The sequence below is a fragment of the Mytilus edulis genome, chromosome 1 (assembly GCF_963676685.1).
Source record: "Mytilus edulis chromosome 1, xbMytEdul2.2, whole genome shotgun sequence".
In the NCBI taxonomy this organism is placed as follows: Eukaryota; Metazoa; Mollusca; class Bivalvia; order Mytilida; family Mytilidae; genus Mytilus; species Mytilus edulis.
The window spans coordinates 82,189,345-82,202,302 of record NC_092344.1 but is presented as its reverse complement, the minus strand read 5'-3'; the positions used below and the strand labels follow the sequence as shown (position 1 = coordinate 82,202,302).

The window sequence follows — 12,958 nt, the reverse complement described above, 5'->3', positions numbered from 1 at the left end:
TTAAAGACCTGTATAAATGACCGAAAACTTTCGAGACGTTCCGAGAATTTTATTCTGACTTCCGGCCGAGAGATATCGAGTGGCCCATAGACACATCCAAAACTCGCCAGGGGGTTCATGCAAAAAAAAGAAAATTTTCCGTATCAAATTAGTTTACTAGTCGGATAAAACAACCGTACGATTGACAAGATATCGATACGCAATTACGACTACATCAGGTTACTGTAGTTTTAGTCCTTAGACATATCGGGGGTTTCAAATCGGAGAAGATGACAAAATGGCCGAACGCAGAGAATTGATACTCTAAATCTAAAATCAATGGTGATCTCTAATCTAGCAGAATAACACTTTAATATCTATGAATTTGAGCGTTTTTATACAGAATGGACATAATATCAATTTTTGAATTTTTTGCGAAGTTTCCCTTTAACATGTTTAGTTAAAGCAAGGTTTGACCTACGTTTTTAAGAATGAAATATACTAGCATGCACTACTGGTATTCAGCTATGAAGCTACTACTGTTTACTTCTTATAAACATATTTGAAATGAATGTCCTGCAACTTCATAAGGAAAAGTCTCTCTTTATTGTGGTGAAACTTTTAAGAATTTGTTTATTTCTTAATCATACAGTTAATGTTTAAATTAAATGATAACCCAACTTGAGTAATGTTTTGTCTTATTTCAGTTTCTGGAAAACCAATCCAGTTAAACTGAAACGGCAAATTAGAGATTATAAAAAGACCTACACTACTGCTTATTGCTTAATGACAATTGTTTTACAGAAATAATCACATTGGATATACATAAGATTGTGAAGAATTTCTGAGTTATCATCACAGCCACCGAGATTCACTAACATCAGTGCAGATTGATCAACAAGTGTGTTACCTTCCATAGCATAAGCGAAAAACCGTCCAACGTATGTTTATATGTTTATATTTGTTATAGCAAAGGTTTGTTTTTAAAAAGTATGTAAAGCGTTATATTTCTTGCTTTTAGTGTATTTGAATGGAATGTAAAAGCAGTGCCTCTATAACCCATATACCATTAACCAACATGTTCATTGAATACCAGTTAATCCAAAAGCTATAGGTCACTTTATCACACACCCAAACGAAAACATTCATTACTCAAGAGAATGTGACCTCAGTTGATGGGAGTTGAATATCAAAGCGAGCCTTTAAAATAATTCACAATTTGGTGACTATGTTGAACCCATCTATCCCATCGAATTACAAATAAAGGATAAAACAGATACATTTAATTCTGTCTTAAATCTTGACTTAATCTATAAATTAACAACCAAAATCGGTCGAATACAAAAAACTTAACGATAAAAGAGGCGATCTCAGCTTCCCGATTGTGAACTTTCCATTTATATGTAGCAACATTCCAACAGCAACTGAATACGGAGTATATATCTTCCAATTGATACAATGTTCCCAGGTTTGTATTTTCTATCATGATTTCCTTGATAGAGAGTTGCTGCTCTCAAATAAGTTATTTAACAAAGAATTACAATTGGTTAAGTTGAAATCATTCCTTCGTAATTTTTACGGACGCCATCACGAGTTGGTACACCGTTATGGAATATCCGTTTCACAGATGAGATCGAATATGTTCATTATATTGAAACTACAATCCCGTTCCCTTTTCGCGAATGTGACCTACTGAATTATACCATTTACCGTTTTGTTATAAGATGAGCAACACGAGTGGTGCCTTGTGGGATATACTTACCCATCCGTAGCACCTGAGATAACCCTTGAGTTTTAAGTGGGATTCGTGTTGCTTAGTCTTCAGTTTTCTATGTTGTGTATGTTTGTCGTGTTCTTTTTAGTCATGGCGTTGTCATTTTTTTTCCATTTATGAGTTTGACTGTCCTTCTGGTATCTTTCGCCCCTCTTTTAGAAAAAGTACATTAACAGAACTCAAAGCATAGTACGGAACAATGTTTTACCTCGAAATACTTCTTCCTCTTTTGGTAACAGGTTGAGCGCTGGCTTAAACCATGTAACACGACAGATAACTCAAGTTTACTTACTCTTCAATTAATTATATATTTATTATCTATCTAATTTTTGGAACGGCAGCCAAGCACAGGCTGAAATTGACTTTTCTTTTCCAATTAGAGATTGGTAAGTTCGAATAAAAAATGATTTGCACACTAAACGTTTCCCAAAAGAACTTTTAAATGGTTATACACGTGATTCGTCTGACTAGTTATCCGGTTTATTAGACGTTTCCCGATTCTCAACCGTATCTATCGTAGTGAGAACTGGGAACAGTCATTAAACTTAGGAAAATTATTCAGATATGCCATTAATGTCAATGTGTATTTTATGAATCAATACTAAACGTATTTAGAGGATATGTAGCTACAACTTGGTATTAATTTCGTTTGGATATTTTCACTATTCATAACAAACGATATTGTGTGTACCCGATTATGCTTTCAACTAACTGGTGAAACTAATTGTTGAACGGAAGGTTTATAATCATTGTTCATCTCTACTGAAATTGCAGAGGCATATTCATATTTTATATAATGTTCACCAGTTATATTGATATAACAGCAAAGAATGAATAGATTGAAATTTTTTGCAGTAGGCTTTTTAAAACTACACTAGAACAAGAGCTATTTTAACATACCGAATGGACTTAATTGAAAATGTATCCATGATGAACCTGTGTCACAATTAGGTCAACTGTCATTACAAATATTGTGCGGTAGTCATTTTAAAGTCTTAAATACTTTAAAAACATATATCATATCGGCGGTTAAGAAACTTTACAAAATATCAGTATCTTCGCATTTTTTAATAGAATTATTTTCACTTATTTTATTATTTGAAATTCATTATCCATATCATTCTCACATTTTGCTGCATTTTTGAAAAAAATCGTCTTACATACGTATTGGAAAGTTAATAGTACGAAGAAAGGTCAAATAAAAAATACGCCAATAATTCAAATATCAGTACATTTTACCTTAATTATATGACAATTGTTTTTTTTCTAGATTTAAGGATTTAAGACATTGTTGTTTTTTTCATCGTCAACAGAAAAGTGAATACTTATTTTTCAATTTCCTTTTTCAGAATGCATTTCTAGAAAAAAAAAAACTTCCGTTGATAAGAGAAAAAAAAAAATAAGACGAGAACAGTGCCGTTTAATCTTTCATTATGCAATCTCAGCTCTCATCGTTTCAAGAATAATCTTCTGCTGCAAAGATCGAAATTTCTGTATTTAGAATCTTAAGGCCGTGTCAAATCAATTCATTTCATATTTGTTTGATTAATGTACCTGTGCACAGCATTATAACCCTTAAAATCATAAACAAGGTGTTTTGGAAACGTTGAAATAATAATCAAATAAAACGTTATGCTAGTTTTTTGGTAATACGCATTTAAATTCCTCATGATGAATAAAATAATCTCATGCTTTAAATAATACCGCAAAACAGCATCAACAATTGAGGTACGTACCAATCGTACTTAATGTGTAGAAAAATAGGGAAACCTTTTCTATTCAAGGTTGCTTGAAAATCTACGCAATACTTTAATGTATTATTATGCTAAATAACAGTTAATCTTTATAGTCTTCGACCTTAATTTGAACGGAAAAAATAAAAACACTTTTAATAAAAAAAATTATTCGCACTGACTACAAATGAAGATAGAAAAAAATGTTATATTGTTTTCATGAATTATATTTCAGAGAGATTCACGACAGCAAACCACAGCGGAGTCAATATCCCTTATACGCCTCAAATTGAGGAAGTCTAAAGTAGTCCATAAACAAAAGAAATTATATGTGCAGTAATAATGGTCAACTATCTATTTTTAAAAAGTGACTTAACTTAACCATTTGTGCTGATTTGGAGAGCAGGATGTAAAATTATGAAGGTATACAAACTATTCAGGTTTTAAAAATATGTACAAAACCTAAATTTCCAAAGAACTTACGGACTGTGTGAATAAAGTTTTTTTTTGTACTTTGGGGAGCCTTATCACATAAGATATCGGGCTGTGCTATATTATGGAAACATAAACCTGAATTTGTTCCCCGAAAATTTAAACACATGTGCAAATGATGCAGCATTGCAACAAGCCCAATAAGCCATCATACATTCGAAGTTTATCATATTGGCAGAGGAATACCACATACCTGATCCAAGTTACTGTGAGTATCTCATAATGTACTTACCAATTCAGTTAAAAAAACCGAAGGTTAAAATCTTGTCTTAGGGAGGGATTAATTCTACTTTGTAAAGGATCAGTCTGATTCAAACAAAAAATTCTCTGAAAGTGATATTATCAAGATGCTTGATTTCTTGATTGACAACGTATTTGCTACGTTCGGAGGACGTGTTTTTCAACAGACTGTCGGCATTCCAATGGGAACAAACTGTGCCCTTCTACTTGTCGACTTGTTTCTTCATTATTATGAGGCTGACTTCATGCAGGAACTTCTTAGGAAGAAAGATAAGAAGTTAGCAATATCCTTTAACTCTACTTTCCGCTATATAGATGATGTTCTTTCACTAAATAATTCAAAATTTGGTGACTATGTGGAACGCATCTATCCAATCGAGCTAGAGATAAAGGATACTACAGATTCTGTTAAGTCGGCCTCATATCTTGACTTACATTGAAAGTTGAAATTGAAAATGAGGGTCGGTTGAAAACAAAACTTTACGACAAAAGAGATGACTTCAGCTTTCCAATTGTGTTCCATTTCTAAGTAGCAATATTCCAGCAGCACCCGCATACGGGGTATATATCTCTCAATTGATACGATATTCCCGTGCATGCATTTCCTATCATGATTTTCTTGATAGAGGGTTGCTGCTCACAAGGAAGCTATTAAACCAAGAGTTCCAAATGGGGAAATTGAAATCATCCCTTCGTTAATTTTACGGACGCCATCACGAGTTGGTTGACCTTTATTGAATAACCGTTTTACAAATGATATCGGATATGTTCCTTCCGTCACTACTACAATCCCCTTCCCTTTCATGAATGTGACCTACCGAATTAGACTATTTACTGGATTTGTTATCACATAAGCAAAACGACGGGTGCCACATGTGGAGCAGGATCTGCTTACCCTTCGGGAGCACCTGAGATCACCCCTAGTTTTTTGGTGGGGTTCGTGTTGTATATTGTTTAGTTTTCTATGTTGTGTTATGTGTGCTGTTATGTGTTTGTCTTTTTCATTTTTAGCTATGGCGTTGTCCGTTTGTTTCAGATTGATGAGTTTGACTGTCCCTTTAACATCTTTCGTCCCTCTTTTAAAATATAATGTACTTGCACGCACCGTACTTCAATTTAGGAGGCTCGCGGGTATAATATTTTTAGAAAAAAAATTAAACATTAATTTTTCGTTATACATTTTATTTATTACCTTTAGAAGTTGTTACTTTATCATATGGTACACAATTCATTCCAAAAATACATTCGTGTTGGCCACAGGTGACTTTTAAAATGTAGATATCATTGAAAAAGCTTCAAATTATCTCCCTTTGGTGCAACAATGCAATTTTTGGGCATTACAATTGAAATATCTTTTTTTAACTCATCGGTGACCTATATTTTTAGTGCTGTTTTCGTATAAGCTGTACATAAACTAATTAATTGTAAAATTTAAGCGATTTCTGTAATTTATTTCTTTTTTTATTTCGATATTACCACTATTTCTCCTATTAGTTCAACAGAAAAAGGTACATTACCAAAAATGTATGCTTCTTTCAAAGTCAGATTGTGAGCGTAAATGAACGGTGACCCCATTTTTTAATATTTTTTTTTATTAAGTATAGGATAAACATTGATAGAAAAATATAAAGAAATCTTATATTAAATTAAAAAATTGACACAGACCCGCGAGCCCCGTTAAGAACGACAAGTTATTATCTTTATGTTAGAGATAAACATAATGCAGCATATAAAACATAAAAACGTCAAACACATGATAAATTTAAAATCAGACGTTAACTTTAAAATCGATCAAATTTTACGTAACTGGTGTAAAAGGGCTTACGGAACAAAGACAAGGGGAAATGACGCTGCTAACGTAAAATGTAATTTTAACGACTTCAAACTATAACATTTCGGGTAAAGATGATTTTTTGACAGATCTGTATCATTAAACCCTCTTTCTTAAATGTAATTAGGTTTGATTACATATGAATATTATCTGTACAAACTTTTATGAAACATGTATTAAGGAAATGTTTTAGAATAAGATAAATATACAGCAAAAAACGTCTTTTTACTACTTTGATCTGAGCGTCACTTGTGAGTCTTATGTAGACGAAACGCGTGCCGCATCAAATAATAAGCCTTGAATCAATCAAATTAAGGTCATCACTGAAGAAGTTCTACGGTTGCCATTATGAGCTGATTGACCATTATGACAAAAGTGTGTCAGAAATCATATCTGATATTCTTCCTCAGTCATAATAACCTATCATCATCACCGAACTGAACAAAGAAATAATACGACGGGTGCCGTATACGATGCAAGGAATGCTTTCCCTTCCTTAGCACTTGATTTCTCTCCCGATTTTTAGTGGAGTTCGTGTTGTTTCTTAATTATTATTTATAACTGTTGATGTAAATGTCCTTTGGTTTTGTGAGTCTTTGTTTACTCCTTGGTTTTGATTGATATTGTCCTTTGATTACTATCAGCATCCGCACAGAAAAAAGTTCATAAACCCGGAATATGCCAAAGAACTTCATGTATTTTTGTTCTAAAAATATTCATGGTGTGCTAACAAGACCTGGTTTATAAATATTCCGTGTTATCTTCACAAATACCATGATTGTCTGGAAGTTGAGGTTATAGGTATTGACGTTGCTTATCATCTTAATTGTATGTGATATTCTTCGTTTTGGTTGTCTTTTTATATTATTAACCTGTACTGTTCAGTCCATATTTGGTTATATACTTTTTGCGTGGCTCGGTATTCTTGTTACCCGTATTTGTGATATTGAGCGATGATCACGTTATGGTATTTTTGTTTACTGAGTACTTTGTGTGTAAAATTTCTATGTGCCATACCGTAAACGTTTTTTTTTTGTTTTCTAATGATTATGATTAGATACTATGTGATTGCTGTATTTGATCTTTAGACAGTTATCTTATTACCAAAGACAAATAAAAAAATACTGAAACACGATATTTATAAGATGATAAACAACGTCAGTACCTAGATACCGAGAATACGTTTATAGGTGAAAGAATTTTTTTGTAAATGTTTTAATTACCGTGAAGTTACTGGGCGAGGGTACAGTCCAAGTGTATATGTGTATGTTTGGTATGGCAGTGTTTGAAACCTTATCATTTGTAAGGTCTTGTTAAAAAAATGCTGAGAGTTATGTTCACAGTTTTAAATTTTTTTTCATGGAATTTAAAAGCAGTGTCTCTATAACCACATTAAATAACAGTAAGACAAAAGAGAGCCCAAAGAAGAACGTGGAACAATGCTAGCCAAGTCAAAGTAAGAAAAACTCAAATATACTTATTCTTTAATTTGTGATTTTTCAATTAAGCAATGGCATGTATAGGGATGACACAGCTCATACTTACAATGACTCACTTTGCAACCGGATGGGTAAATTTTAGTTATAAAACCCAATTTGAAACTAAACTAATCTTATACTCAAAAACATTTAAATTAAAAATTAATGATTGGTCCAGCCGGCGCTAGGCAGCCTATGCATCTGTTTTCATTAGGACTATATAGTCCTGGTATGAAAATATGACTTTTATTGCATATAAGAAATTAATACAGCATATCACAGGTTGTGGTTTATTATTAATGCGCCTTAAATATGGGATCTCAAAAGTTAAAAGTTAACAAAAACGTGGGAAAAATAATTTAATAACCTTAATTCTCATAGTCATTAGCAAACCTAAAATAAATTACCTACATTTTACCTTTTAAAATCTTGAAATGTTGGATTGAAAATGGAGATTGAAGACAATAGTACCTGGCGATTATAGAGATATAAAAAAAAACAGTTATATGGGAAAACCAATATATAAAAACTCATGGCAAAAGTTTATATTTTAGTCATTGGGTAAAAAAAACCATAATTTTTGTTAATTGTTAATTGTTTATGATAAATGAGAAATTTCTCACAATGTATTAGATAAATCGAAAAAGAAACAAAATTGGATCGCTGAAGCATGTACTCTTAGAAAAGCTTGCCCCAAAATTGGACCAAAAAATTAAAGAGTAATGTATCAAAACATACTAAAATCATCATAACTCAATACATTAAAATGTTTTATAATGGATTGTATTACAATCTAGACAAACTTGAGTTTTAAAGTCATATGAAACGAGTGAGTGGTGGAAAAAATGTTTATCCAATTCTTGAACCAATGCATGTATATATCATAAACTTAGTTTTCTGCGCACGATTTTCTCATTTTTTACGCAAATATCTCGTATAACGTCATTTTTTTTAAAAATCTCTGTCAGTTATGATTTTAAAAATATGGCTGCTCATTAAATGCCGTGTTTTGAAGCCGAAGTTTACCGATTTTCACCTTAAAGTGAACAAATAATAAAAAGCATGGGTATTTAGCACGTGTTTAACATGTACAATCAGATACTTGTTTATTTTAATGACAGATCCATGCGTATTGCGATCACCGGATTTTTACGAGGAGGGTTACGCTCATGTCACTATGCATTGGGAAAATATGTCGGCGAATTGCTTCCTTACAGTTTTGTAATTTCTTATTTATCATAAATAATTAACAATTAACAAAAAATTAAAAATAAGTTAACCTTTTGTAAATGTTGACAAATTAAAGTATTTTCCTCAGAAAAAAGTATCTGTACATAAGTTGTATAATGAAAACTATCCACTTAGTTATAAAAAAAAACCAACATATGTATACTTCTTTTTAATTTGAGGTTTTTTATGACTTTAAGATATTTATAATATTATAATCAGGTCAAATAAAGAGCTTCCAGTAGGTTTTTGCTCATTAAAAAGACAACTATCATGCAAAAATGGTATTAATTTAATAAAGAAAAATCTTTCTTTTACCTTTCTTTTTTTAAAGATAATATATTGAAAATGTTCAGATGGAAATTACTGCATAATATTTAAGTTATCTACCATAATATGTACCGCTGCAAAGTACTTAATAGCAAAAACTGTGAGCTATGTTTCAAATCAGATATCTATAATCATTTCTTCTTTGAATGGATATGAGACATCACTACAAAAAATATTTATGTATTTTAAAGGATACAAAATTGAAGATGTTTAAGTACCGAACGTTACCTATTTCCGAATTTAAATGTTTTGCCGAGTGTTATTTCGCATTACCATGAGACGTGTCAGAGTACTTTGCTATCCAACATTAATGTATTTAGCTATGATGTTGTATTTGTCATAATAATCGGATATGGTTCAATATGTTATCGTTTGTAGCTGTAATTTTAATTTTTTAATATTATATTTGTATGCAAAAGTGAAGATAATTAATCACCCAGTTCATTAGTAACATTTTAGTTTGGGGCGACTTTACCTTTGACGTCACTTTTAACTTTGACGTAATTTTTTAGCGTTATCCAGTCGGTGACATCCATGGTTCTTTTGTGCTGTTTTGTGTGCTGTCTTATTTTTGTTTTAAGTGTTCGTTTTTATTCTGTGGTTAGTCACCATTTCGGTGTTAACATGAACATCAATTATATGGTCATTTTTTTTTATAAATTTAATGTTTGCAAAAGTCAGAATTATTCTAAATACTTAAGATTTTCTTATCCCAGGTATAGATAACCTTAGCCGCATTTGGCACAACTTTTTTTCGAATATTGGGTCATCGATGCCCTTCGACTTTGTACATGCTTGGCTTTGATAATGAGTTTTATATAGACGAAACGCACGTATGGTGTATTTAGTTATAAGCCTAATACCTTTGATAACTATTAGCATGTCGACATGTCCTATTGTAATGTTTATTTATGTATTTCTCTGTCCTGAATGTTCTTGTTTTCATTTGTTCTGTAGTCCTGTCATGTAATGTTGTCGTTTTTCAGTGTTATATTTAACATTGCCACCAAAGCGCGAGGTTTGGCTACCCGCAAAACCAGGTTGCATCCACCATTTTTTCTTAAAATGTCCTGTACTAAGTCAGGAAAATTGCAGTTGTTATCTTATACATGTAGTTCGTTTCTGTGTGTGTTGCATTGTCGTTTTTGTTTTTTCATGCACTTCAGTGTGTCTGTTGTTTCGTTGTTTTCCTTTTATATTTGACGTGTTCACCTCGGTTTTGGTTGGCAGCCCGGATTTGTTTTCTCTCAATCGATTTATGACGTTCGAACTACTACTGTTCGGTATACTACTGTTGTCTTTATTGAATATTATGAACTTAATCATATTATAACAATTGTTTGCTATGTGATTTATAAATGTGTTTTATTTATCAGAAAAGAGAATTAAATATGTGAATATGATGTCAGTTATTAAAAATGAAATTGAAACTCAAATTTCATATCAATAAATCAATTCCCTTTTGAAAAACATTAAAATGAATTCTTATTAATTCTTTTGTTTTCATTTGCATGGCTTAGAATACAAAACATATCATTGATATAAAAGAAGCAAAATTTTTAAACAAAAAAACATGCTCCTTCCTCCATTTTTGTTTAATACCAGATATAGTATATTATTCTACGTTTGGTATATTTGAATGATATGATCATACGAAAAAACATTCGTAATTCAATTCTACTGACATCACGATAAAATATCAATTGGAAGGCTTAACTCATTCAAAAAACGTAAAAAAAAAAATATGAACGAATAAATTTGATCTGCAATATCTGAATGCAAATAAATAGTAAATAAAATATTAGGGACAAACATTCAAGGCCAGAAAGCAAAGCAAAGTGAAACAAACAAGTCCAAACAAAGCCATTGGAAAACACCACCGCGAAATATTTAAACTTTTGAAAAAAAAAGGTTTTCATAATATATACAGGTAAATGAAAAATACATGTCTAAGATTGCGATATTAGTAGATAAATGGGGAAAAGAGTTAACATTACCGTCTACCTGTTATTAATAGTGCATCTTTCCCTACTTTGTTGATTATTTCATTTCAGAATATGTCATATTGATTTTTGAATGATTGCATCTTGTACACCAGAGCAAATCAATATCAACAGGAATAGCTTGTGCCACCTAGTAGAACGAACGCCACATGTAGGGTGTTGGCTATGTTTTACACGAAGTGGCGGTTTTGAAGCGGAGAAAAACTATCAAGGTAAGTTCAAATATTAAAATTCCTTTTTTGAAATTGTTAGTACCAATAATGGGTTGCACGGAAGGAACCGAACCATTTATTTAAACTGAAACTTGCATATGAAGCCTCAAATTCTGTAACATGGAAAACTAGGGAGAGGTGTTTGAGAAAATAGAGCACTCAAACGGTATGCATCTGTTTTCTGGAAATAGAATATTGTACAGTTGATTTTTTGGTTCTTACAAGTCTCAAAAAAGAAATTTTAATACTTTGAATAACCTTGATCGTATTTCCCCGCTTCAACAGAACTACCCCGTGCCAAAAATAGCTGACACCCCGCATGTTGCGTTCTACACGGTGGGTACTGCAAAGGAAAACATACACTTGATACGAGTATTCCATACATGTGATGTACACCTTTAATTTGACCATTAATTAGCAACTTATTACTTAAGCAATCTAAAGAAACCAAGAAATAAACTCATTTTAGATACCAGGACTAAATTTTATATATACGCCAAACGCGTGTTTCGTCTACAAAAGACCCATCAGTGACGCTCGAATCCAAAAAAGTTAAAAAGGCCAAATAAAGTACGACGTTGAATAGCATTGAGGACCAAAATTCCTAAAAGTTTTGCCAAATACAGCTAAGGTAATCTATGCCTGAGGTAGAAAAGCCTTAGTACTTAAAAAAATTCAAAAAATTTGTAAACAGTTAATTTATAAATATAAATATATCAAATGATTATTCATGTCAGCACAAACAGTGCTGACTACTGGGCTTGTGATACCTTCGGGGAAATAAATCTCCACCAGCAGTGGCAGAGACGATTCAATCAAATGCACGAATAGCTACATTTAAAGCACACCATCAAATAACTACATAGTAAAAACTGTACAGTTCTTGAATGTAAGCGAAGAATCAAATTCTTTTAAGATTGTATTGTGTGACAAAATCCCTTTACCTCGAGAAGCCTCACCACAAAAGCTTTTACTGTGTGTGCAAAATAATGAAAAAAATAACTCTTACTTACTCGTACCCCTGAAAATTTTACCACATATATGAAAATATTTCAGCTTCGAAACGAACCATCATTTTGGACAAATCAATGGAGAAAAAGGCTACCACTACCGACTATCTGTAATGAAAAGTGCATCTTTCTCTAATTTGTAGATTATTTTAGAATATGTCAGAGTGATTCTTCAAATATAGCATGTGCTCCACCTAGGCAAATTATAAAACTGAAGGTTTGTTGTCTTTTATAAGTTCCTAGTAACTAAACTTGGTTCTAGATCAAGATTTTTGTATTAAAGATCTGCAACAAAAACGTATTTGAAATGAACTATTGACACGAGACTTTAGCACTTTTTTTTAGGCATAATCAATATGGTTGTTTATTTGAGACACTTGAAAGAATACGTCAATGACTTAAAAAAGGAACTAGTTTTTTGATAGAATGATTTACTGTTGTCATATTGCATGGCAACATGACACTAAAAAAACAAAGGTTTTGCCATTATCATTAACATCGACAGTAATAGCTGATAAAACTTTCGAATTTTTGAAATACTAAGGCTTTTTTACCTCAGAAATATATTACCTCAGCTGTATTTGGCAAAACTTTTAGGCATTTTGGTCGTCAATGATCTTCAACTTTGTACTTTATGTGGTCTTTTAAA

The 12,958-nt window shown here is 31.9% G+C and overlaps 1 long non-coding RNA gene across 2 annotated transcripts in view; it reads left to right on the top strand.

Annotated features, from left to right (window-relative positions):
• Window positions 1-12,624, top strand: part of LOC139491986 (uncharacterized) — a 31,244-nt gene extending 18,620 nt beyond the window's left edge. Inside the window, exons 5-9 of one of the 2 annotated variants that reach the window (XR_011656684.1) lie at window positions 784-920; window positions 3,722-3,909; window positions 7,423-7,505; window positions 11,139-11,299; window positions 12,356-12,624. This is a non-coding gene — a long non-coding RNA (uncharacterized lncRNA). The remainder of the gene's footprint in view (window positions 1-783; window positions 921-3,721; window positions 3,910-7,422; window positions 7,506-11,138; window positions 11,300-12,355) is intronic. The other variant, XR_011656685.1, reaches the window with a different exon arrangement.
• Window positions 12,625-12,958: the final 334 nt, after the last annotated feature.